Genomic DNA, 26,224 nt, shown 5'->3' with positions numbered 1-26,224 from the left:
TGTAGATGTATTTACATTCCAGCGCCAAAGTATTTTTTTTTTGCTGGAAAGGTGCCCTTAGCGCAGGGGTCTTCAAACTGTGGGGCGCGACCCCCAGGGGGGCCGTGGAGTGATGCAAAGGGGGTCGCGCCTTCCCAGTCACACTTCTGCTCAGGCCCAAGGGCTTCAGCCCCCCCCCCACACTTCCCCCGTACTGTGTCTCAGCCCGGCCTGCTGCAGTGAAACTTGAGCTGCTGGGGGCTCAGGTGGGCAGTGTCTGGATTCCTATCTCCGGCACCCCCGTGTTTTTTCACAGGTCTTTAAAGACCATTTAACATGCCTTTGTAAACTGCTTACAGAGGCTTAGGTTTTTTTGCTGGTTCCAGTACCCCCTGGGTCCCCACTGTGCCTATTCCTTACATTTGGATTTTACATTCACTGCGGTAGTGTGAGAATGCATTTCATGGAAAGGAATACAAAGTTGGCTTCCTGGGGGCGCCGTGTGTGAAAGTTTATTGTGCTTTTGAAGCACCTGCTGCAGCGTTTCTTTCACCCCGCAATTACCAGGCCTCACATAAATGTCAAGATAACTCGTGTGATTAATTATCTCCCTGGAGAGAGGTCAGCATTTTGTATAGTTGAGGTTTGGACTTAGGTGAAGTTAGTGCAGAGGGTTAATATGCCTGCTGCAAAGAACGTGTACCAAGTAGATTACAGAGTGCGTATGATGTGAAGAGATCAGCAGGTTACTGCTTTTAAAAGAGACATCCTTTTGTTACTTGCAATTTATAACTTAAAGTCCTAATAGAGAATAGTGAGCTATTAACTTTCATCCTAGAACAGCATGCACACTACAAAGAATACATTATTAGACCATTGATTAATGTTGCAAAAAGGGTTAATTTGGCTAGAAATCAATTCTTATTATTAAAGGAAACTCCCAACTATGCTGTTTCTTTTTCGACTCTGCGTTTGTGCTTCTCCACACCAAGCACTCTTGAACTATACTGCCTACCAGTATGGATGACATGTGACTCCTATACTTTTAGTCCTTTGGCTTATGTAACATTTCCTATACACTGATTTACACACTTATGATTGATTGTCTCTGTGTAATGTGTGTGTGATGCAAAGTGCTCGGACACCCTACACTGGTATGAGTGGCACTATATAACTAATTCAATGCATCTGAGAGTGTGGGGTTATGGAGACTTGGTCACTGTTAAAGGGTGCTAGTGAGAGAATCCATGGTGGGGGTGGTCATTGTGGGGGGCACCAACAAACATTGTCGCACAGGGCACCACCAGCACTAAAGCCGGCCCTGGGAAGTATGCACAGATAAGCGCTGAAAATACCGCTTTAGGTGACTGCTTTTTTTTGTACCGACTGGGCCACCAAAATATTCTGCTGGCAACCCTAACCATAGGACTGGAAGTTTGTTGCAGGATCAGCACATTATTTATTTCCTTCACCCTCGATCCCCGATTAATGCCGCAATAGTTTAACTTAGATATTAAAGTCTACGCCCCCGTCAATAACATGCTGAGTTACTTCATGGGTCTGGGAATGCACCCTGCATTCAGACAATTCATTCCTCATTCTCGCCCTTCATTGTCACGCTCACCTTGCACTCACAGCGATTACAATGCACTCACACTGATCACCATGCACTTGCACCATTCACCCGCTCACCTTGCACTCACAGTGATCACAATGCACTCATACTGATCACCATGCACTTGCACCATTCACCCGCTCACCTTGCACTCAGTGATCACAATGCACTCACACTGATCACCATCCACTTGCACCATTCACCCGCTCACCCTGCACTCACAGCGATCACAATGCACTCACACAATGCACTCACACTGATCACCATGCACTTGCACCATTCACCCGCTCACCTTGCACTCACAGTGATCACTCTGCTCTCAAAATGCACTTGTCCTGCTCACACTATACCTCAACCTGCAGTCACACGAGTACACTACTCATCCTGCACTTATGTGACACTTCACTCACCTGTCCCCCTCACTACTCAATATGCAACTCACTCAAACAAGCCCATCAGTAATCATACATTCATTCATCCCATTCTGAACTTGCATCCGCACCCAAAATGAGAGAGGACAGCAAGGGAGTGAGAGAATTTGATTGAAGAGGTCAGGGATGAGGAGAAATGTGAATTGCCGCAGAGAAGTGTGGACACGCAAGAAGTGATTGTGATCCAAAGGTGAGGGCTTCTGTTAGAACAAATGGGAGATGTGGAAGAGGAATGGGGGGACTGGAGAGGTGTAAGATACAAATAGACAAAAATTTGAATGAAGAGACGAGGTGAATGAGAAGTGCTGAGGGGCACGGGAGGTGACGGGGCCAGAGAGGCCATGAGATACATGTGAGAGACTGTTAGAGATGAGGGCAGTGAAAGGACAGAATGGCAAGAGGTGATTAAAGGTGAAGTGAGAGGTTGAATGGGGAGAGTTCAGAAGTTGTAAAAAGGGGTGAAAGAAAATGACCTGCAAAGTGAGAGAGGGATCCGGGGTTAGGAGAGGAGAGAGGGATGGAAGGGAGGGGGTGAGAGGAAAGCTGCATGGGTAAAAGGCTTAACTCTACACAAAACCGCCAGGGTTTTAAGGGACCCCTGCTTCTTCCGGTCAGGGCCAGGTGAGCTTCTAATGTGGCAGCACGTATTGCTGCAGAGTGGAAGGCCCTTCACAAAGGTTGACTTGAAATCTTTCTGATGATAATTGCTGTATTTTGGTTATAAATGGGTACTGATTGGGTGAAATCTTTCCTCAGCGTTACTGTGTGTAACAAATATCAAAATAATGAAGCAATGCTATCCCAAAATACGTGGCATCACATAACCTTATTTACATTTTCATCCCACGCAATTTAGTCAACAGGTTTAGACATTTTTGTCAAGAGGGGGTCCTTACGCCTCAAAATGTTGACAGGGGGGTCTCGGCATCCAAAAGTTTGAAGACCTCTGCCTTAGCGCTTTGCAACACTTAGTATCAAGGATAGCATTATTTGCATGGATTAGCGCACGCACCAATAGATTTTTTTTATTTTAATGCAAAGACTAAAGACAGCCAGACTGGACTTTTCGTCAAAAAATATTGCCTCTTTGAAGCAGTATCATGGAGAAACGTTTTATTTCTGTAAACATTCCACACACTGCTTGTGTGCTGCACTGTATAGCACAGATACAATGAGTGCAATTTTTAAGAATGTGTCTAGGTACAGGATTTTCTACTGGAAGGCTATATGTCCAGTATTCATCGGGTCCTGTGCTATAAAGCACACACACACACGCAAACACCCGTACGCGCACACACATACACACACATGCACACACACACACTCCTTTGCACCAAGGTGAAAAGGTTATGAGCTAGTGTAAGGGTAGTGAGCAACAGGAGCCTATTTTTAATAATATGGCTCTGCGCTGCTTTCTCGCCCTTGCGCAACTGTTTGGATGCCTGGCATGCCCAGCCTTAACTATCACACACTCAGGCAATTGTTGGCTTTTCTCATTCTTTCAGTGTCATTTCTTTTTTCTTACTTCACCTCATTTAGGGGCATATTATCAAGAAACAGGGTTAAAATTATCGCCGCTTTAGCAGCAGAAAACTGCCGCTAAAGCGGCGATATTGGGCTTGATAATATGCCCTGGAGAATTCCAATAGAAGCCCATGTTCTGGTGTCAACATGGGCTTCTATTGGAATTCTCATGGGAATATTATCAAGCCCATTATCGCCGCTTTAGCAGCAGTTTTCTGCCGATAAAGCGGCGATAATTTTAACGCCGTGCTTGATAATATGCCCCGCTATTCCTCTTTTTCTCCATCACCAACTTTTTCGCCTCTCCCTCTCACACACATACACATATCCCTCTACAGACTTCCTTCTCCATTTCAACCCACCTCCTCCATCTCAACTATCCCTCTCAACCTCTTTCTTTATAAATCTCTCTACCTCACCTTCACTTCCACTTTTTCTGTCTCACAGCCCACCACCTCTGTATTAGCCTCAGCCCTCTTTCCCTACTTCATGTACGTTTCTACTTCTACCCATTACCCCATCTCTCTACTTGTTTCTCTTCTACACTACTCTATTTGCCTGGCCCATTTTTCTGTACACTTCTCATTTTGCTCTCCCGCTAACTTTCATTTTTGTTTGTCCTCTTGTCTCTCTGTCTACATCTATGATTTGCTGACCTTACGTCTCTCAAATTTACCTTTTTTACATTACCTCTCCTTCTAGGTCACCCCACATAGTACTCACTTTCTATCTTTGCCTCTATCTACATGTTCTTCTCCCTATCCCTATCTCTCTACTACACTTTTTTTAACCTACTTTCATGCTTCTCTACCTAGATCTTCCTCTTTCTACTTCGTCTTATATTTCCTTCTTGCTACCTCTCATTTCTTTAGTTACTCTACTTCTCTCCATGCCTCATATCATTCTACATCATCGTTATCTCCACCTGCTGCAAAGGCTCAGCCAGTGGTGCTGCCGGATTCATCGCGGGCCGCGGTGCAGCCTGAGACAGTCCCCGCGGCACCCCCTTCTTCTCGGGCGAGTCACGGTGCTGCATGAAAGCCTGCAGTTTCAGCATCAGGGTTATACTCCGCGACACTTATGTCTAGTCGGGTACGCCGCAGCACCTCACGGCAGCCAGTTAATACTCATTCATGCAGAGTAGGAAAACTGCAGCTCCAATTTTGGAGCCGCTACTTCCAGTACTTCTATGGGGCATATTTTCGCTCACCATTTGTTTTGCACGTTTCACTGTGGCTTCCAGTATATTCAACTGGTGACATCTTGTTACTTCTTCTTCCCATGAGTCCTTAATCCTGTTTCCCAGAGGGCCTTGGAAAGCTTTTTTTGTTTAACCTTTTCCAAGATGGCGACCTTTCCTATTCCTTACATTTCCTTTTCCTTATCCAAGATGGCAACTGCTTATTTCCTGTTACATCACTTCCTGTAACATTACGTCCTGTTACACCACTTCCTGCCTATGGGTATTTACGGGGCTGAATCCTTCATTGCCTTGCGTTGCAACACTCATTGCTCCAGCTGGTGTGTCCTCGCTCCTGTTGGTGACCTTCGCTCCTGCTGGGTGCATTTTGGCTATTTATTGGCACACTTTTGTTTCTGGTTGGTGCTTCCTGTTTGAGTTTGGATTCCTTTTAGCCTTCCACTCCTATTTGAAATTCTTGCCATCTATTCTCCACTCCTTGCTGGTGTTTGCTCTTATTTGTGGATTCTTTCCTTCCTTTCCATTCCTGGAGTCTCCGCCTTCAACAGAAATTTTTCCCTACGGGGTTTTTTTTCCTCTTGGGACTCCTTTTGGAAGACACAGTCTGCTCTGCCTTTTCATTGTCGGTAGCACTGTGGCTACCAGAAAGGGCCGCATTTACCTCGAACAGACCAGAACCCCCAAGAACCGACAACACGTCCTGTTACACCACTTCCTGCCTATGGGTATTTAAGGGGCTGAATCCTTCATTGCCTTGCGTTGCAACACTCCTTGCTCCTGCTGGTGTGTCCTCGCTCCTGTTGGTGACATTCGCTCCTGCTGGGTGCATTTTTGCTTCCCATTGGCGCACTTTTGTTTCTGGTTGGTGTTTCCTGTTTGAGTGTGGATTCCTTTTAACCTTATACTCCTATATGAAATTCTTGCCATCTATTCTCCACTCGTTGCTGGTGTTTGCTTTAATTTGTGGATTCTTCCCTTCCTTTCCATTCCTGGAGTCTCTGCCTTCAACAGAAGTTTTTCCTACGGATATTTTTTTCCTCTTGGGACTCCTTTTGGAAGACACAGTCTGCTCTGCCTTTTGATTGTCGGTAGCACTGTGGCTACCAGAAAGGGCCGCACTTACCTCGGACAGACCAGAACCCCTAAGAACTGAAGTTGAGAACCTCTCCAACATGCCATAACTGGTAAGAACATTACAAGTCGTGACACTACCCCTTTCTCCCTCTACTACACTTCTCTCGCTATACTGTTCTCTTTCTATCTCTCTACATTTCTATTACTCTGCCACCTTTCATTTCTCTTACTAAGCATGGTCACATGTAACTGGTTGTTAGAGAAGTGCACACGCGAAGAGGAGAAAAGGGACAAGTCAGGGGAAGAGAAATTAGCATAAAGGAATTCAATTTTTACCAATGGAATGGTGAAAATCCTTAGAGCAGCGCTTTTATTTTAACTCTTGCAGCGAGAACTCCAGAAATTATTTGGGATATATTTGTGATTGCAAATATTCAGCAATTAAAGCTACAATTTCAAGAGCTATGTGATATGTCTTACTTTAATATTTTGCACTAGTCCACTAAACAGCTAATAAGTCACTCACTAGCTGGTTTAACAATGGGAGTAACAAGCAGGTATGGCATCATGAGCGTTTAAATAAGCCCAAACGGGGAACTAAATTCAAAGTTGGTCAAAACAAGGGGCCCCAAAATACATCTTGCCCAGGGGCCCACAAATCCTTAAGATGTCCCTGCATCCTTTACATCCAAAGACAGTACTTGTCTGTAACCAATCTACGCAATTCCAATCTCAGTTTTTAGCCAACCCAATATTCCCAGAGAATGCTGTTCCAATACTCATATTAATGGTTCTATTTTGAAATTATGTTATATTCCTGATGCCTTTCCCACTATAATTCACTCAAACAGCCACTTTTACGACGTCCATACATGTATGGCCTCCATATTGAAATTATGTTTTACTCTATGGCCCTTAATACGAGTCTGGCAGTCCGAGGACCACCAGACTCGTGGTGATGCGGTGGTGGCGGTCTAGCCACTACCGTACCAGCCGTCCGACTGCCCCATTACAACTTGGGCAGTCAGACTGCCCTGGGACCGCTGACACCGCCAGGGAACCGCTGTTCCCTGTCAGTGGAGTTGTGGTCAGAGGTTGCAATATGTCTGGCAGGACCGCTGTGGTACCGCCAAGCATATTACAAGTATCCTCTCCGCCAGGGTTTTCATAGCGGTCCCACCGCCATGAATACCATGGCGAAGAGGAAACAAAGGTGTCCCTTGTGCCTCTGCGCCATGTGTATGCACACAGGAGGGCACATCATGTGGTCTCCCTGTGTGCATGCACACCAATAGCTGCATGGCATTGACATTACAGTCCATACTGTGTAGGAACATTGTGAGACGTTCCTATAGCGGTGCCTTTTTGAAAGGCAGCGCCACCTTTGAAGGAGGCACCACAGTGGAAACCGCCACACCGCCCGCCAACCAGACTACAAAAACTTGTAATCTGGTGGGCGAGCGGGAGACAGCGACTCTTGGTGGTGCAGGGGTGCGGCAGTGGCGGGTCGCCCACTCCCGCACCGCCAAAAGTCGTAATCAGGCTCTAAGTGTTATCTCACATTGTATTCTTAATCAAAAAATTACTGAAAAAGTTGTGCTGTTGTTTTTTTTCACATTTCCACATAGAATTTAAGCACCATAAATAACAGCATATATTATATAAAGGGATTAATGCGTTGTACTAAAAAATGGACTGAATTGTTCCCACCTGACCTCACTTAAAATCAGAATTATTATACATTTGCAAATAATACCAAAGATGAAATAGAGTGCCATATATGCTGAAAATCTCATTATATTTATCATCTATCTAAACAGCCCACATGGCCCACAACTCATAGGAATCAATTATGCAATCCCATTCTTCTCTTTTGTTCACTCCAGCTTCAAGGTTCAAGTGAGTTAGTCTCTTGCCGGTGGACTTATTAATTTACAGTCCCTCCATACACATGCCCAAGAAGTACATGACCTGGTTATTGACCTTCATTTAGATTTTTTGTTTGTCCCTGAGTCCTCGCTCAAACCGTGGTCCAACCCGGACATCTCACTTGCTCTCTCCCCAGGCTATGATTTTTTCAGATGTGATAGGTCTGAGGGATGTGGCGGAGGCTTAACAATTATCTTGTGTGACTCCTTCCAAATTAGCTCTTTTGAGATGAGCAATTTGAAGGGGGGCAAGTTTGGGTTTTTGTTTTAAAATTAGTCACTCACAGTCTTTTGCTGTGTGATTAATATATTGTCTGCCTGAAGCATGTCCCAGCTTCTTGGCCCCTTTAAGAGATGCCCTGTTGCCATTATTGCTCCAACACGCTCTACTGCGAAAGGTTTCAGAGAGATTCTAACAATATTAGGCCTCTCTCAATTAGTAGTAGGCCCCACACAATCAGCTGATCACACATGGATGGGATTTGTACACATTTCTCTCTACTGGTGTAAGATCAAACTGTAGCTCAGTCATGGTTGGACCATCGACTGGTTCCCTTTAGGCTGACAGCGATGCTAGTTGTCTAACTAACTCCCAACCTGACTGGAGCCCTCCTTACCGCTTTAAATAGGGGAAAATCACAAGCTCCAATCTTACTACCTGGCTGGCCACGACCACCTCCTCCCCATTACAGGAAGGCACCCGGATGATCTTGACTTGTTCAATCAGTGGATTATGGGTGTCACCAATGATTTAGCTCCCCTAGTTCATCCTTGCAAATGCTGCCCCACTCCATCCTTACCATGGTATACACCTACCTTAGCCAAAGGAAAGTGCTGCTGCAAACAGCTTGAGCATAAATGGCGTGTAGCCTACAAATGTGAGGACATGACTAAGATCAGGCTGACCCAGAAATCTTACACAACTTGATTAGGGATGCCAAAACAGCCTATTTCACTAGCCAAGTAGAACAGGCTAACTTCGACCCCAAAAATATTTTTATATTTCATATCTTTCCTGCAGCCTACAGCCCTATCAAGAGACATTCCCCCCTGACTCAGCCAGTTACATGGAGAGGCTTCACATCCCACGTTAGCCACTTTTCAGGAGATTTCATTCTCACAATCATGACAAGCCATTCTCTCATGCAAATCTGGCTCCCACCGTCCATTTTACATAAGCCCATTGACTTGTTGAATCCAGTAATCAACCCAATATTAAATACTTTTCTGTCTGTGGCCGGAGTCCATAAATCTTTGAATGTGGCAGCAGTCAAACCACTGCTAAAAAAGCTTTTGGCAAACCCTTCAATTTTGCTAAATTCAGACCTACCTCGCTGTTTCCAACGTTGGGTAAAATCTTGGAGAAAATTGTGAGTGGCCAAATAACTTACTGTCTTGAAAACTCCAATGTTCTCCATGTTTGCCAATCCAGCTTCAGACCCAAGCATTCCACAGAGTCTGCCTTGTTAGAAAGCTCTGAAACCATGAAAATGACGCTGGATTCTGGTAACAACGCTGTCTTGATTCTATTGGATCTTTCAGCAGTGTTTGATACTATTGCCCATTCAATTTCATTTCAAGAGCAAAGGCTACCATTATGCACAACATCTTTTAATGCCACTCCTGCAGCACCTTTAAAGAACATCCAACAACAATCTAGAGTTAAAACAGTACAGTCCACAAGTAATCCTATCTTAGAACACTCTTCCTCTATTAAATGCTGCTCTTGAACAGATAAGTACCATTAATGTATACTGATGTTTGTTGTATCAATAGAGGGAAAATTTGAGGATAACATGTTTTGTCCATGTACTTATGTTTTGGAAAATGTTGTAGAAAAAGTAATTTAAGGATAATTCAGAACGCTTCTAATTTACAGAGGTTTATTAGCTTAGTATTGAGGTTATTTATTTTAGAACGCCGTTAGTGACGATCGGAGGCATGTCTATGCAAGTACAAGAGGTTAAGTTTAAGGTCAGCTGCGTGATTTTTATAGAAACATGGGGGCTTGTAGGCCTCTTATTGTAATGGCATTGGGCCGGCATGTACGTTTTTCAGAAGTGTTTGATACCATTGGCCATTTAACTCTCCTTCAGCGCCTTCTTGAGATTGGTATATCTCACGCGGCTTTGGCCAAGTTTTGATCTTTTTTGGCAGATAGGCAGCAACTGGTAGCTATCAAACAGTACTCCTTGGCTGAGAGATAGATGGCGTTGCGGTGTCCCGCTAGGCTCATCACTTAGCCCTGTCTTATTTAATATCTGTATGGCTCCTATGATATCTTTGATAACCTCCTATGGAATTGAAACCACTTTGCATGCGAACAACACACAATTGATCCTATCTTTTGATAAGGATTCTTTTGTGTTTGAACTGAATTTTAAGAACTGTTTTGCTAACATCATCTGTTGGATGGTAAAAAACATTTGAAATGCAACACTGATAAAACCGAAGTTGTCATGTTTAGAAACGCAAATCTGATTTACCCTATGATGTGGTGGACAAACTCTGTGCCAGCTCCTCCTGCCACAGTAGAAGTGGCAAAAAATCTGGGAGTCAAATGTGATAACACTCTTTCCTTCTGCTCTCAAGCTCTATCAGAGGCTAGTATGTGTTTTTCAATGATAAAATTAAAGAGAAAAGTTCTGTGACTTCCTCTCCTAGCCACAAGGAAAACAGTTGCTCTTACCTTAATACCATCAAGGCTTGATTATTGTAATAGCCTCTAAGCAGGGAGTTCAACGCAGTTGCTTCATAAACTCCAGATTGTTCAATACGTGGCAGCCAGAAAGATACTTAAACTCCCCAAACAGAGTTCTGCTTCTGAAGTACTCATGAGGTTGCACTGGCTACCCTTCACAAGAGTTTTTTATTAAAGATTCGCATTCTGGTCTTCAAAGCATTATATGCAATGGACTCCAAATATCCCACTGCCCGGTTCTGTCACATTAGGGCTCAGAGCATGCTGAGATCCTCAAATGCCAATCTTCCACACTTTTCAGGCTTAATTCCCAGGGTGGCAAGTCCTTTATAGTTTTAGTTTTAAAGCTTGGAACCAACTTCCAGGCCTGCTTTGCTTCATTGAGAACAAAGCTACTTTCTTGCATCGAATACTATGTGCCATTAGGTATTATAGTTGAGCCGGATCTCTTATCTACTCACTTTCTGCCTTCCTCTCTTGATGCTTTTTCGCTGTCCCCTTTCTACACTGATCCATAGGTGCAGCTGGTGTTTGAGCTAGCACCAGGATGATATTGTTTGAGTGACTGTGCTCTATAAATATCCTATTCATTCATTCAAGTTTATTAGGAGACTGATATAGACCTCAGCACAGGTCAACAATGTAGTACAACAGTAAAATCTCAGTGAAACAGCAAAGAACATAATCATCTTCTGTTACAAAGACATTCATAGAAAATGCTAATTTCTTTAAATACCAATAAAAAATAACTAACATTGAAAATATCATGCAGCAGATCTGTGGGGATGTTAGATGTAATATAAAGTGCAACATTTCTTCTTGAGTTGACATATTGAAATTCGCTATCTAGGACAATTTATTATGGATTGTGTTTTATATGTATAACATGTCTTTTATGATGTAAATCGAAATAAAGACCTTTTGACTGACTGACTGAAATTCGCTATCAAATGATATATGAAATAATTTCTAATATCACTTAGAGCTGGGCAAAGATGGACTACATAAAATAGATGTTGGCCAGAAAGATTACATAAATTGGCATGTCCCAGAGTCCGGTGATAGAATATTATATCTTGCTTTTAGAGTATTAAGAGGGAGGTTGCTTTTCCGTAGAAGCAGAATTACCTGCTTCACTTTCAGGAAAATTGCCAAAAAAGGGAAAGTTGTTTACACCCAAAACTATTTCCAGTGATAAAACCTCTGTAAAATTTCAAAGTATCGCAATGATTTATATCACAAGAAAGACAAAGGGCCTGATTACAATCTTGGCAGACAGGGTCACTCTGTCACAAATGTGACGGATATGCCGTCCGCCAAATTACAATTTCATAATATCCTATAGAACTTGCTTTTTTTGGCAGACGGAATATCCATCTAACTTTTGATGGAGTATTCAATCCCCTAAAATCGTAATCAGTCCCTTAGTTTTTTGCTTTGGACTTTACGAAAATGGTGTAACTGACCTGGGGACCAACCTTTTGAAAAATACTTACTGCAGTTAAAAGTTTTCAAAGCATTATTAAAATTTCTATAAAAAGTAGTTGCATTGGCCAGTCCCATCTCAAAGTAGCAGAGGAGAAGAGCCCTATAGAGCTATTAATATTTTGCGTGATTGTTTCCCTTAGTTCGTGCAATGTAATTTATAGGAAAGGTTAGAGGAAAAAGTTCTATCCACAGTAAACAAAGCTGTCTACTACCTCTATTTTTGCTTGACACATATACCTTTTAAATATAGCCCTTCTTTTAGCACCTCGAAAGGCTACCACCTTTGTTTTTGCAATATTTATTTTCGGAAAGTGTTTATCCAAATAAGACTTTAATTCGCACAAATTCCTTTACAAACCTAATGGGGTGAGATCAAATAAAATAATCATTGCCCACAAGGGTATGCAATGGAAAAATCACCAATTTATGAGGAAAATCATTAACATGCAAAAAGTGTTGGGGGAAATCAGACATGTACATTGAGAACAACAGAGGAGCTGCCCTTTTTCAGCCCCTTGCATGTTGGGATGGTAGGGGACCAGTCTTCAATACACCCTAATAGAACTTAACACCGTTTGGACAAGTGGAGGGCAATATCTAATCTAAACAAATTAGATGGTAACCCCAAAGACGACAATTTATGCCATAAGGTTGGTCTGTCCACTAGATCAAACACAGTCGAAAAATCAATAAATGCATTATATACTGCCTGAGGTTTATTTACTACATATATGTTCATGTTATGACCCCCTCATGAGCCCTCTGTGTAGTTGGCCTAGCACTCAGGGCTCATGTTGTGTTACCCGTGTGGTGCCTTATGGCACGCAATGATAACTTGCCTGAGTTTCCCCTAGATCACTGATTCCATTAACCTTGATTCATTGTAGTGTTATTCCTCAAACCACAAGTGTCCTTAATCCTTAACTCTGTGTAGTATTTTCCCTGTGGCACCTTATGGCACGTTATGATTTCATGCCTGTGTTTCCCCCTCCCCCGATTCCATTACGCCCGAGCTTTTAAGCATTTTCTGAACATGTGAACCAATAGCTTGCCTTGCTCCCGCTATTGCTGGGGTCTTGGAGTGTTTTCCCTTGTGCAAATTTAGATAAAAATGAAACATTTATTTCCTGTTAAGTGATTCCATCCATTAGTTTGCATCTGCTCTTTTTGTAAGGTTAAGCCAGTGTACTAAAATGTGTTTCCTTCAGGAGTCTTGAAGAATCTTCCAGATTACCTTGTGCGCCACGTATACCTTGGGAGTGTAATACTTCAATCTGTGTTCCTGCTATACCTTCGGAGTGCCAGTAACTCCAACCCATGTTTCAAGTGTAACCTTGGGAGTGTCAGAAACTCCAACTCATGTTTCGAGCATAGCCCTGGGAGTGCCAGGAACTCCAACTCATGTTTCAAGTGTCAGAGTCTCTAACCAGTAATTGAAACTCTTCCTCAAGGGTCTCAGAGTTTCCTATCTGTGAACCTGGTATTCTAATTTTATGCCATATTGTAAAAGATGCATGTAAATCAATGTTACTAAAGGTACTGCAATGACAATGTATAAGAAGGCCTGCTAGTGTACTGATGGTAATTGCTTTTTCTTGTTCTTTCCAGTGTATTGCATCTACACAAAACCATACATTCATACGTTTGCAAACACAGAAGGTCTCAGGAGCGACACATCTTGCTAAGCAGTGTGCATCGCCGCAGAGCAGATCCAGTACCGCAAGTCTCTCATTTCTTATTTTGGCCCTACCTCCTCCCCCTTTGGAGCAGTGCATGATTTAGTAGTTTCATTCCTGGATCTTGCACTTATGTGAGAGCGATAGGAGGTTCAGCATTGACTCCAGTGTTGTCTTTGTGGTTGGGCCCAGATGAGTGCATGACAGTTCACTCCAACTTTTTATGGACTAAAGTAGGGCATGAAGAACTGTTCTTGTAACTTTCTTTCCTTAATCAGAACATCGCACCCTAGAGATATTGATATTTTTTCTAAAATAAACCACTTTATCTCTTTTTTGCTATGCTGCATTCTGGAAAAATAATCTGTAAGTGGAAAACCCCATCTTTTTGTGTGGATGGCGGACCTCTGTTCATTGAGCCTACTTTTTAACTCACTATAGTTCTCAGTCAAATAGCCTTTTCCACAGGGGCATATTAACTGATATATCACATTCTTACTTCTACAAATTGCCAAGAAATGAATCTGGTACTTCTTCCTATGACAATCAATTACAGCACTTCCTATAACTGAATCACAGCTATTACAGGACCCACACTCAAAATTATCTATTAATTTAGACATGGTATCTACCCTGATCTGATTTCCCTCATTTCCATTCTCATATGTATGTACCAGACGCATCCATACATTTTTATTCCTTTCAAAAGTGAAAAAAGAACTTTATAATTTTTCTTTACCTTCACAGTCTAATATGTGCCAATTTCTATTATTAATGTTTTTCAATGTGTGACTTATACTTGAAACATTTGTAACACATACTATTCTGTAATTCACCGTATTTTTAGTTCTCTCTTGTAACATCTTGTATTTTTAGTTCTCTCTTGTAAAATTCTCTCCCTGCTGAAGTATCCTGCCTGTTTGTAAGCATGGCTAATTAATCTATGGGGATATTCTCTATCTGCTAGTTTGTTCATTTACATATCTAATGGTGCTTCAAAGCCATTAATGCTAGTACAGTTTCTGTTTATCTGCGAAGAATTTTCAAAAGAGATTATATTTCTTTGGCTTTTGGAGTGATAGCTATGAAAGTGAAGCAATTTGTGTTGGTCAATTGGTTTTCTATATAGTTCCACATCTAGATGAAAAATCCCTTTAATCATTACATCGAAAAAATCACACTTGATGTTACTTTTAGACCCCATGAATGTCAGATTCACATCACTAAGGTTCACCCATTCAATAAATTAATCTAGTAATGCCTCTGGGCCAGATCAAATAAAAAGATACCATCAATGTAACGATACCAGCACCTGATATTTTCAAAAAAGGGAGCAGGTTCATTAAAGATATGGACCTCTTCAAACTTCAAAGAAGACCTTGTCTTGGTTCTGAGGTATTGCTCTTAAATTCGTTCACTATAAGCTTTTCTTGCACAGACATTCAGAGTATTTCCATGTTAAATTGTGAATTCACAATAGGAAAAAATGTAGCTTATCTTCAGAAATAATAACAGTGGGGCTCAAGCCTCTCCCCGTTCAGATTGTTCCCAATTTTGGGCAAGTAAGCACTGAATTTAAAGTGCATCTTATTTCTGTGATTGTGGATTTCTTACCAACATTACAGTCTCATTCTAGCTTCCAAGGAGAGAGCAGGCTTCTTAATATGGCCACTTGGGTTTGTACATTGGAACTGTACTGACACTGACCAATCTTGTTTCTCCATCAGTTCCCAATAAAATATTTTGAGGGTGAGTGGTACCAGGCAACTCATCTCTTTTGTGCAGCTATGTGGGAGCAGAGTAACCCACAATAAATGAAGGGCAAATCTAAGAGTGCTCCACAGACCAATATCATGTACAGCGTTGTTGGGAAGTAACATCCAAAACCTTTAGAGCACGACTTTCTACCAAAAAAACCATAGGGCAATCTGGACTTCCAAATGCTGCATAAACACCAATAAACGCTAACGTGCTCTAAGGTGGCATGTGCCTAGGAAGCTGGAATGTTCACATTCCCCCAAAAATAGGATTTGCTACATTTCATTCAAGTTGTGTTTTAGATGATTGTGCCTATGCGCAATAAACAATCAACCCTGCATACAGGGTTAGGTACATTTGTTATGTACTCATACGTACAAGCATGCGCTAATCTGTGTTTCTCAAAATTGATTTAAAAAAAAAAAAAAATTGGGTTGGAGACAAAGAAAAACAGTTTTTCTTCCCCCTCACATTTTATCCCCAGAACCCACATCCAAGCCACACTTGTCGCCACAGATTTCATTCCGGAGGTGATGTATCAACATTAGGAGCAAAGGCAATATATCTTAACAAATTTAAAGTGCAAAACATGCAATGCTCTAAATCACTATAAGCTATGCCATTACATGGCAGTATACAAATTCAAAAGTGCAAAGTGTAAATAGTGTCATGTATGTTACAACAGTCATACAGCTGGGGATGATTCCCACATGGGCTTAATTTCTTATTTCAGCTTCCAATTACCTTGTTATAAGAAATTGTAATGATAAAATTAAATTATTATGATAAACGTCATGCCAAAAGGTAGAGCTACCGATGTCTACCAGCATCCAATTCTTCCTTCCAATTTATTCAGTCCCTTAATTAGCAGCATGTTTCCACCATCTTCATATGTTTTTCTCTCACTAGCCCTCTCATACTATTTCAGCTTCTAGCAATTAGTTCCACTGTGCAAAGATGCGAATTATTAAACAAGTCCCATAACGCTGGAGCTACCACGCACACTGTACTTTTAAAGCACCAGTTCCCTAACCACATGATATAAGCACATAACCTGAAAATTTGGTGTTATTTAAGAGTCCCATTGCTCAGCCCAGTTGGCTAGGTACTTCCATATTCTTATCCCCTTTTTCCTCGCTCTATACCCCTTTTGCATAAATATAGCCTTCTCCAAAGTATATGTAGCCAGCAAGCGAGCCAGCCATTGTTGAGCTGAAGGAGGTACCGGGCCTAGCCAGGCTGATGCAATACACAATCTATACACAGTCATTGCTATGCTTAATAAGGCACCTCCTTCTTCTTCATTCAAGCTAGTTATGCCCAGTAATATTAGCGGCCAATTTATATCAACCTGATGGTGTAATTTCTCTTTAAAAAATCCAGCAGTGTCTTTGATCGAAAGACCCGAGCTTTATACATGTAGCAAACATGTGTACTATGTCCATCCTATATAGCGCACATCGTGGACAATGCCCTACTTTCCCCTTGCTCCATTTATTATCAGATATGGCATATAATAATGTCCCAATCGGGTCTTGTAGTACTGCGCTTGAAGGTTAGCAGGTATTAACATTGCCTGGTGGTTTAAAAAGGCCCTTGGAAAAGTTGCACTCATAATATCTAGCTTCTCCTACCACTTGATTGTGCATCTTTTCAAGACTTCTTTCATGTATTCGTTAAGTAATTTATACACGCTTCCAATCCTAGGAGGAGTAGGCAGTGTTCATTTATCCACAAGTTCATTGTTCCCAAATCTCTCTACCACACCCCCTTTTTTCTGTAAATAATCTCTGATTTGAAGATATTTAAAATCCCTATTTCAACATTAATTCATCATATGCCCTTATACCGCTATGAGAGTAAAAACAGCCTAATTGCTTTATTCCAACCTTTATCCAGTTCTTAAAATGAAGATCGTTAAAAATATCTGTCAGGTTTCCATTCCTCCATATCGGAGAATAATAATTCAGCCTCCTCAGCCCTACTAATCACCGTATAGATACCCATATTTTAAAAGCCGTAATTAATGTCTTAAAATGAACCCTTTTGTAGTATCGAAAGTCTAATTGGTGCCAGAGACACCCTCAGGCATCAGAGCGGATCACTAGTTCCCAAGGGGTGGGATACTTTGTTCTCTCCCTGCTGGAGGTGACCCTCAGCAGTACTGCATATTGTGTCAAAGAAGCCGCTCACCAGTATAACTTAAGGTTGAGAAGGGCCAGTCCGCCACGCTCCCTTGGTAATGATAAATATTTAAATGATCTTCTCAGCCGGGAATATGCCCAAATAAATTGTGCAAAAGTGCTCTCAAATTTCTTAAACCAGAAATTTGTAATGAGGAGGGGTATTGCTCTAAAAAAATATAATAGTTTAGAAAACTATACCATTTTAACTAGATTACTTTTACCAATAAGTGTTAAATGTAGGTGATCCATCTTTCTTAGCGTTTTTCGAGTCTCCTCCGCACAGGGCCCCAGGTTTTCCTTTACCATCTCATCCAGATCAGAACTAATCTTAATCCCTAATCTTAATTGCTTTCTTAACCACCCCATTATCTTCAAAGGAAACAAATTCATCAGTAACTATCTGGATCTTGTCTCTATTCAGGGCATATCCTGATAAGGCACCATATTTCCATGCTTCCTCTTCTATCGCCCCAATAGCCTGTTCAGGATGTGGAGTAACTAAAGCCATATCATCGGTATAAGCCAATACCTTACTCTTTTACTTAAACCACTCCACGGGCAGAATATTGTGGGCCAACTCCTGATGTTGTAAAAAAGGGTCTATATATAGCGCAAACAGGAGTGGAGAGCAGGGACACCCCTGTTGCGTCCCTCTCGTGATTTTAAAGGGTTCTGTCATTTGCCCATTTTCAGGACTCTAGCCTCAGGTTCTTTATATAAAGCTCTTACTGCACCAATAAACCTGGTCCCTATCCCTTTCCTATGCATGGTTGCCCAGAGGAACTGCCAGGAAACCCTTTCAAAAGCTTTTTCGGTGTGAAGAAAAATTGCCTTCATAGGGTCTCCTGAGACTTGACTAACATCAAATAGGGTAATAACCATTCTGATATGCTCAATTGTACCCCTGCCAGGGATAAGGCCATGCTGTCCCTCAGATACTATCCTGTGAATAACTTGTGATAGGTGCATGGGTAGAATTTTAGAATATATTTTGACATCCCCGTTTATTAAGGTTACAGGGCGATAGGAGCCCAATTCATTGACTGGTTTATCTTTCTTTGGGAAAACGATGTTCTTTGCAAGAGCCCAGGATTTTGGCGGCTCCGGTCCTTCAGAAATCTGTAAAAACAGAGATGTCAAAATTAATTCCACCCTCAAGATCCTGTAGAACTCTGTGGGGATTAGATCTGGCCCTGCCGCTTTACCCCTGGGTAGGCTTGACATTGCTTCTATAATTTCATCCCAATCTAATGGGCAGTCTAAAGACTCCCTTTCTCCGTGAGACAGAATCTCCGTTATAGAGAAATCCAAGTATTGGCCTAATAAATCCTCATATTGGCCCCCTCGTTCCCCCATATCCTCAGAGTAGAGAGCCTGGTAAAACGTTTTAAAAAGCTGCTCTTGTTTCTTTAGATTCCGATACCAGCCCTAGTATGGGATCCCTCACTGACAAAATTTCACTGCATGTAAACTCTTGCTTTGTTCTTACAGCTAGTAGATGGCTGACTCTTTCAATGCACTCGTACATTTCCTCACGATAAACTAATGTTTTGTCTAGGGATTTTTTAATCGTTTTCCCTGAATTGCTGCCTTGAGAAGGGCCACTTCAGCCTGGGTTTCCGCCACCCCAACGTTCTATCGTAGAGCATTGACCAGGCCTTCTTCTGCCTGAGCCATATTTTGCTGGTTAAGCCACAGCTGATCCCTTTCCTTTTTCTAATTGAAAATTGGATTGTTTCACCTCGGATACCTGCTTTTAGGGTGTCACAAACTATATCCAGTGAAGCTGTACCCATATTTCTCCGGAAAAAATCTGGGATCCACTTCTTCATATGTCCCACATTAGGCTTGTCCACTAATAGGGCCCTCTCAAAAGTCCAAGTGGATATTTTTTCCAGAGTTCCTCCACCCTCCAATTGTAGTACCAATGGGCGGTGGTCTGAGAGATATTTCGAAAACCGCTTAATTGTACTTTTATGCAAGACAGTAGGTGATACGAAAAAATAATCCAACCTTACATGCTTCTGATGCGGGGCGGAATAATAAGTAAACCCATGTTCTGACGGTCTCTTTATGGATCATGCGTCGCACAGCCCATGTATTTGGTACAGATTGCATAGTGCTTGGGCTTTTTCCCCTCATATTTTTTGCCCCATCCCCAAACACCAGCAAGATTAGTATTACAATCTCTGCATAGGATTATAGGAAGTGGCTAGTGTACTAATTCATTAGATATCCATTTTGATAAGGAAGAATCGTCTATATTGCTACCATATAAGGAACATAAAGTAAAATTAGGTAACCCTGGGGCTCAACAACTAGCTATAACCCAGCGCCCTAGCACATTTGCACGTACTTGTGTAGTTTGTATTGATTTATTACAAACTAATATTGCAACCCCCCTTGTACGAGTTCCCTGGGTCATTTTAAAAGACCCTTCTGTGTACCCTCTACGTGGGTCTCTTGCAGGCAGACAATGTCTGCCTGTAATGCGTGCAGCCCCAGTGACACCATCTACCTCTTCTAAATCATTTAAGCCGCAAATATTCCCCGTAGCTCTCCATAATCTTCCCATTCTCTTAACTGCTTTAGTTTACTTCATGTTTTATACCTCAGCTGTATGCATAAATTTCCACCCAACACAAGAAAAAACCACACCCAAAACCATGATCCTCCTTTGTCCTCCCACACCACCCTCCATGTGACCCACCGTATCGTTACATCCATCCCCCCCTCCCAAGCACATAGGCAATCAGGCATAGTATGAGCAATGTGCAAGTGACACCCTGCCCCACCATCTCCCTCTTCAAGCTAATAACCCCTAATCGGTTTCCGATTGCTTAGCCCTCCTTATGATAATTACAGTCAATATATATAATATAAGGATCGTCCTTTCGTTTGGGGGGGGCTTTCCCTTCTTTTTTCCTAATTTCTTCCAGGTATTCCTGTGCTTGCACCTCAGATGTAAAACTGCGCATTGTTCCTTTAAAGTTTATTTTGAGTCTAGCCGGATTCTGAAGGAAGACCTCAGCCCCAAGATTCTGAAAGGGAGAGAACAACTGCCTTAAGCGCCAACGTCTTTCCACTGTTGTGTGCGCAAAATCTGGTCTGACGAAGAATGAAACACCGTTACTGGATTTTGTAGCATTAGGATGGGCTTGTTCGAACACCATTTGCCACAGCAAAAAGTTTCCAATAAAAACCAGCATAGCTCTAGGTTTCTCTCTCGTATCTTTGGGATGTTTTTTCAAGAATAACGGAAACCGGTGAGCCCTCAGAGTCCCAATCCCAGATTGTTTGGTCAGGGAATGCGCTTTTCAGAAGGTTTACCATGTAGCTTCTAGGTTTGCTACTTTCCAAGCCTTCCGGAATACCTAGGAAGCACACATTATTTCTTCGCTGGCGGTTTTCTTGGTCTTCTAGTTTGGCCATAACATCTGGCATAACCGCACTTTGGCCAGCAGCTTGCAACTTCAGCGATTCCACCTCAGCTTCCAGTGTCTCCGTCCGTGTTTCAACAGTGACAAGGCATTCAACAATTTCTCCACATGTTTTATTCAATTTGCAGATCCCTGATTGAACTTTTTTCATGGCAACTCTTGCTCTGCGCCCTTCTTTTCGATTTTCTTCATGCACCTGTTTAATAGACATGAAAATAGTCGTCAAGGAGGGCTCTTCGTTCATTGTAATCTGCTCAGAGTCCTCTTCCTCCCCCTCCTTTTGAGGCAAAATCTGAGTATCTGAATAATCCCATTTAAGATGTTACAGTTCTTTTCATGCTTTCTTTCTTCTTTTTCTTTTTACTCATTGATTTTTTCCTTTGTGTTTGTTGATGATCCTCAATTGAGGTACTGCTACTGGACTCAGATAGAGCCTCACCACATGAGGGAATATCCTCTTGCCGCAAGACATCAGAATAATCAGTCAATGAGTACAATTTTTTGCCAGGAAACTCAGGTGAGAGAGCTCCTGCCTGCAGCAATATAAATCAAGAGGGTCCTGAATTTAATGGTGTTGCAAGCTTTCCTTCCCCTAGATCTTTCATCTCCTAACCAATCTCCTTGATATGTGTTCCTTGCACCTTGGGCGCTGACTGGGTAACTTTTTACAAATTTTTGAAGCACACGCATATTATAATACTTTTGGGAATTAGGGTGTGTGTTCCCCCTTTTTGAATGCACCGCAAGATATTAGGGATCATTTCTCCTTACTCAGTTGCGAATACTATAGGAGCGCTGTTAGAAATGGGATTTCTGGTTGGCTAAGGTTTGCACCCAAGCCAGGCAGAAACCACCACTCTAGTCAGGACAAGGGAGTTACACTCCTAAAATAACCCCTGCTCACCCCCTTGGTAGCTTGGCATGAGCAGCCAGGCTTATCTTAGAGGCAGTGTGTAAAGAATTTGCACAACACCAACAGTATTGCAATGTAAGCACTACAAATGGAACCACACCAGTTTTAGAAAAATATACAATATTTTTATATAAACAAGACCAAATACGATAAAAATCCACAATACAGTACTTCTCAAAATATCTTTAAGTTGCAAAATACGTTGAAAAACACAGTTCATACGAGTCGGTAGATCGGTCCGAGCCTACCGCGATGCTGAAAACAACAGAGTCTTGCAGTTCCAGCTGACCGCGTCGGTACTGGCCAACAACAGCGGGACTGATTTGTTCACAGCACCTTTCTTAGTGTGACCCACACGTCGGTGCAAGTCGGTCTTGGCATCCATCGTGGTTGCGATGCAAAGTGGAAGCGGTGCACGGTGCGGTGCCTCTCGATGCGGTGCGAGCAGCGGCTCAGTGACGATCGTCCAGACAGCATCAGTGAGACCAAGGCGGGTGGTGCAGAGTGAGACGGTGCTCGATGCATTGCTGGCAGGTTGTGGTGCAGGTGACAGAGCCGGACGTGGCGTCCGTAGCGGTTACTGTGCAAAGTGGCAGCGGTGCACAGTGCGGTGCCTCTCGATGCAGTGCGAGCAGCGGCTCGGTGACGATCGTCCTGGCGGCGTCGGTGAGACCAAGGCAGGCGGTGCAGGGCGAAGCAGTGCTCGATGCAGTGCTGGCAAGTTGCGATGCGAGAGACAGAACTGGTTAGCGAGAAGTGACACTGGCCGAGTCGGACAGCTGTGCGTGACGAGTCGTTCACGGGTGTCGAGCCAGCAGCGATCGTGTCGGTGAGCCTAGGCCAGCGAAGTGAAGCGAGGAGATTCAGGTTGCGGTGTCTCTCGATGGGGTGCAGGCAGTGGCTCGGTGACGGAGTCGGTGAGACCAAGGCTTTTGGTGCAGGGCGAGTTGGTGCAGCTTGAGGTGCTTCCAGGACACAAGGCCAGCGACGGAGTTGGTTGACAGAGTCGGTCGCGGTTCCCTCTTCTCTGTGGCAACTGAAACAGCTCTTCCAGGAGCGGTACCCAGAGGTTAGTGAAGTCTTTGCAGTCCCTGAGACTTCTTAACAGGAGGCCAGCTCGGTTCAGGCCCTTGGAGATACTCAGCACAAGTAGAGAAAGTTCAGTGCAGTCCTTTCACTGTCCAAGGCAGAAGCAGCAGCTGCAGGCCAACCCAACAAAGCAACAACACAGCAAAGGGGCAGTACTCCTCCTGGCAGCTCTTCCAGCTCTTTGTCTTGGCAGGTTCCTTGATTCCAGCGAGATCTACAATTCTTGGGTTGGTGTCCCAATATTTATACCAAGTTTCTCTTTGTTCTCTGAAGGCAGAGAGGCCTTTGCCTAGTCCAAACCAGTTCTGGTCAGTCCTGGAGCACTCTGTTTAAGTGACTCCTTCTTTCCTTTCACATTGCAGGGCAGAGACATCAGACGCACCGCAGGAGGTGGAGCCAGCATTGTGGAGGGAAAGCCCAGCCCTATTCAGGTCCCAGGTGCAACTCCTCCCACCCATCTACATGGAGATCTCTCTATTCAGCCCTATGCTGACTCACCCTGTCTCCGGGAATTCCCCAGCCCCCTGGAATTCCCCAGCCCCTGTCACTCAAACTCCAGACAAGGAATACACAACCTAGCAGAAACAGGTTTGGATGGTCAGACAAGAAAATACCTACTTTCTTAAAGTGGTATTTTCAAACTCAGAACGTTAAAACCAACTTCACTAAAAGATGTATTTTATCATTCTGAGTTCAGGCATACTAAACTCGAATTTCTACCATGTTCCCTGGGTCAGTTAGGATTGTAGGATGTAATAATCCAACTGCCCATTCTGGCCTATGGAGAACAGGTAGCCTTGCAATAGTGAAAAACAAAGTAGGCTGTAATTCACTATCAGGACATGCCACACACACCAGGGCATGTCCTACCTTTCACATACAATGCACCCTGCCCACAGGGGTACCTTGGGCCTACCTAAGGGGTGACTAACATGTAGGAAAGGGAAGGTTTAGGGACTTGCAAGTGTGTGCACTTGCCAAGTCGACATGGCAGCCCCAGGCTGCGCACAGGCTCTGCAATGGCAGGCCACAGTTACACTTTACGGGCTGTTTGTGTGGGTGGCACAATCCAGTGCTGCAGCCCACCAACAGCATTTGATCTATAGGCCCTGGCATTTGCAGTGCAATTTACTAGGAACTGACACATAGATCAAATAGGCCAATCATGGAAATACCAATCCATACACATTTTATACAGGAGCACTTGCACTTTTCCACTGGACAGCAGTGAGGAAAGTGCACAGAATCATTACACCAGCAAAAACAGAGTCAAAAACGGGAGGTCAGAAAGCAAAAAGTCAGGGGAAACACGCCAAAAGATGCCAAGTCTAACAAGCGCCTAATCACCCTTTACACCCGACCAAGTTAATGCTGACTGGTTAACCTCACTCCTTGAATCCTCTATGGGTTTATCCAATGTAATAATGGGGGGTTAAATTATTAGGTTCCTCAATCATCAGACTTTCCTCTTCCTCCCTTTTGCCATCAATGTCAACATTCCCAGTCTCCTTTGCTAGGGTTTTATCCACCCCCCCCCCCCTTCCTCCAGCGATATACTATTTTTTTGTAGCTCTCCGGAAACATTTGCAAACATAGAGGCAACAGTAGGTTGAGCAAGCCCCTAATCTACCCGTGGTATAGGTTTTACAGCCGTAGCTTTTTTGCTTTCTCGCTTCAATTTGCCAGGTTCGCCACGCTGCCTTAGATCAGGTAATGTTCTGCTGGTCTCCAACGGCTGATTGCCCCCCACGGACACTCCATTGTTGTAGGATGTCCCTGCAGTCATTGCCTTCACTGCTTTCCCATCCCTAAATGCCATCTGCAGAGTCAGTGGTCTCCTTTGATGCCACCGCAGCCGTGAACTCCACTCAGGCGAAGCGAAGCAGTGCAGAAGCGATGCGACTGAAAACCACAGCGAGATTTCCAGCACCTCGTCAGACATGCTGTGAGCAGTTGGTTGAAACTGCTTCTATGCTGCGCAATCGATTACCAAGTCGTGGATTCATCGAGGGAGGTGGTGAGAGTGATGGCAGTTAGTCACCCGCCATCTTTTGCCCACCGCACGTTTCTCAAAATTTACAAAGATAATAATGGATGTCTTGCTAAATAAGAGTAAACAATTAATCAAAAATTATTTTGTTGTTTAATTAATTAAGCCACTGGTAACCACCCATTGGTGAATATATTATTTATACCCAGATTCCCTAGGGGATAGCGTTGCACCTTATATAGATGGTGGTTAACTCTCAAGTCACTGCATATCCATGCTTTAGAGAAGCAAGCGCTGATGAGTCTTCCAGGCAAGAGCAACTAGGAACCATGGCTATCAATGGAGAGAGTCATCCGCTTTCTTTCCCCATGGATCCCACTTCGAATGGAAGGGCAGTTATAGGAAGGGTGATGCCCACTGATAAGCGCCTCCCAGCTGTTACTCTTTCAGTTGCCAGTGCCTCATGGAGAGAGGTAGGGGAACCCCAGTGGTCTCTCCAACATGGAGTTCTATCACTATTTTAGTGTATCATTCCTAACTCAAAGGGGAGAAACTCCAACAGGGTTAGCCCAACGTCAGCACAAAATACTTTGTTTCGGATGCTTAACGACATGTATAGTCTGGTATGTTTTAATACATACTACTGAACATACGACTTTTAAAATGTATCATTTTTAAACTTGTTTTTATTGTATTCATTAGCAGCAGCACAATACAGTAATCAGACACATAATTTTCCACAATGTAGAGCAATGCAGTAGCCCCTGAATGCGGCAAGTTGGCAGAAAACAGTTCAACAGCAGTACATTTCTCCAACATCCACCATCTCGCTCCCCCACCCCCGGGACCCCCCATCCTAGTCTGTGTCTGAGGCATCGTCTTCAGGATCTGAGGGCGGGTCACAGATGTCACCCCTATAGGAGTTCCACGCTCCCCATACTTTACTCCATTTGCCAGGACAGCCCCGTCTAATAAAGGCCGACTTCTCTGAAAACATGGCCTCGTCCATGTCTGTGCCCCAAGCAGTGAGGCGCGGCAGTTCCCCTGTCCCCCATTTTTCAGCTATGTTGCGTTTAGCTATCATTAATCCTAATGTGGCCCAGCCCTGCGCCAGGCGCGAGAGGTCGTTAGGCTCCCAGATATTCAGCAGGCAGCGTCTGGGCTCCGGCACCAGCGTGACTCCCCCCGACTGTGACAGCATGTTCATCACCCCCGCCAGTACTCCTGAAGC

This window comes from Triturus cristatus, chromosome 8, assembly GCF_964204655.1.
Source record: "Triturus cristatus chromosome 8, aTriCri1.1, whole genome shotgun sequence".
Taxonomy (NCBI): Eukaryota; Metazoa; Chordata; class Amphibia; order Caudata; family Salamandridae; genus Triturus; species Triturus cristatus.
The sequence above is the reverse complement of the archived record's forward strand: the minus strand, read 5'-3'. Positions refer to the sequence as shown.